Source organism: Montipora foliosa, chromosome 4 (assembly GCF_036669935.1).
Source record: "Montipora foliosa isolate CH-2021 chromosome 4, ASM3666993v2, whole genome shotgun sequence".
Classification (NCBI taxonomy): Eukaryota; Metazoa; Cnidaria; class Anthozoa; order Scleractinia; family Acroporidae; genus Montipora; species Montipora foliosa.
This window is the reverse complement of record NC_090872.1, coordinates 30725132-30727631: the sequence shown is the minus strand read 5'-3', so window position 1 is coordinate 30727631 and position 2500 is coordinate 30725132.

The following is a 2500-nucleotide window of genomic DNA, read 5'->3' as shown; positions in this document are numbered from 1 at the left end:
ACCGTTAGTCGATGACATTACAGCAAATTGTACAGGAGCCACAGTGTTTTCAACTTTGGACGCAGAAAAAGCATTCTACCAAATCCAGTTAGATGAGGAGAGCAGTAAACTCCTGACATTTAATACCCCCTTTGGAAGGTACCGATACTTGAGGATGCCAATGGGAATTAAATCTGCACCAGAGGTTTACCAACAAAGAATGGAGCAAGTTTTTGAAGGGCTACCAGGTGTGAAGGTCATTATGGATGACATAATCATACATGGCCGCAATACGGCAGAACATGACACGCGGTTGAGAGCTGTTTTGCAGCGTTCCCGAGACAGTAACCTTCGATTGAAGAAGTCAAAGTGTCATATCCAGCAGAATGAAGTGAAGTTCCATGGCCATGTGTTCTCCAAGGATGGTTTGAGGACAGACCCGGAAAAGGTTAGAGCTATAGTCGAGATGCCAAGACCGACAGACAAGGCTGGTGTCCAAAGGCTGTTGGGGATGGTTAACTATGTCAGTAAGTTTATCCCAAACCTGTCAGACCTTACCACACCGTTGAGACAGTTACTACATCAGGATGTTCTGTGGCACTGGGAAAAACAGCAGGAAACCAGTTTCCAAGCAATCAAAGAATCGCTTACCCTTGCTCCAGTGTTAGGATATTATGATGCACAGAAAGCGTTAACGTTGCAAGTTGATGCAAGTTCCACCGGTCTCGGTGCTGCATTGATTCAGGGAAACCAACCAGTAGCTTATGCCTCAAAGGCGCTTACACCCACACAGCAAAATTATGCTCAGATTGAAAAAGAACTTTTGGCTGGGGTATTTGGTTGTGCCAAATTTGCAGAGTATATTGTGGGCCGTGATGTTACAGTTGAATCGGATCATAAGCCTTTGGAGGCTATTATGAAAAAGCCTCTACACGTAGCACCCTTGCGCCTGCAACGGATGCTGGTCCAGCTCCAACGCTTCCCAGGAATCACTGTAGTGTACAAGCGTGGGGAAAGCCTACACTTAGCGGATGCTCTATCACGAGCCCATTTAGAAGAGTTCCTGACAAATGCTGAGCAGTTAGACATCAATTTAGTAGAGCATGTTATCTCAGACCAACAGTTGGCCAAGTTCGTTGAAGCAACCAAGGAAGATGAGATCCTGTCCGAACTTCAACGAATAATATTGTCTGGTTGGCCAGATTCCAGAGGTCAAGTCCCCTTCAATGCACAGGAATTCTGGAACTACAGAGATGAATTATCGGTAGCACATGGACTTATCGTAAAGGGGCAAAAGATCGTTGTTCCTAGCAGTTTGAGAGGGGAGATGATTGAGAAACTTCATGAGGGACACCTTGGAATCAACAAGACAATAGCGAGAGCACGTGAAGTATTATTCTGGCCTGGGATGACAGTGGATCTGACAGAGAAGATTAAGAACTGTCCAGTATGTTTAGAAAATAGACCAAGTCAGCAGCCTGAACCACTGAGATCACACGAGATCCCACCACTACCCTGGGCTAAGGTTGGCACAGACATCCTACACAAGAATAGTCGAAACTACCTTGTTACTATTGATTATTACTCCAAGTGGCCAGAACTAACCTTACTTCCTTCCATGACCAGCACTGGGGTAATTACTGCACTCAGGTCTCAGTTCGCAAGGTATGGTGTGCCCTCAGTGGTAGTTTCGGACAATGGTCCATGTTACAGTTCTGCAGAGTTTAAAAAGTTTTCGGAGGACTGGGGTTTTCATCATGTCACGTCGAGTCCAGGGTACCCCCAGTCAAATGGTCAGTCGGAGAGAACAGTCCAAACAGTCAAGTGCTTGAGAAAGCTGACGATCCATACAAAGCCCTCCTTTCATATCGGAATACTCCTTTGGATGAAGTCAACTTGCCACCCTCGCAAATGTTAATGGGAAGGCGTTTGAGAACCCAAATTCCAATGACCAGAGGGATCACTCAAGTTTTGCGGTAAACTAAGGAAAGAGGACTCGATAAAAATCGACACGATACCACAAGCACTCGATATGCGGTTATGACGCCTCGATCGTGGTGTCATTAATGAGGGAGATTCGGCCCGAGTCCAGATCTTGAACTGACGAGGGATCACTCGTTTCTGCCATCTTTGATAACTTCATCGAGGTTACATTATTACGCAGTTCCATGTGCAATACGAAGGACAGCTCGTGTAAGGTGTTACACGATAAAAGGAGACTCGATCGTGATCAAAACGAGGGAGATTCGGCCGAGGATTCTCGCAGTACACTCTATGTCCAAAACGAGGGAAGACTGAAAAAAGGAGATCCCTCGATCGTGATCAAAACGAGGGAGATTCGTCATACACTCGAGGAAGAGTCGGATCCACGAGTCGTTTCAAAGATTGACTTAATTTTGCACAGCAATACCAACATAACCGAGGCTTCATAACAGCATGTAATAAAGCGACCAATGAAGTTGTCATATACGACACCTATAGATATCAGAGCGCGACTATTTCAGCACATGCAGGGCGCTTA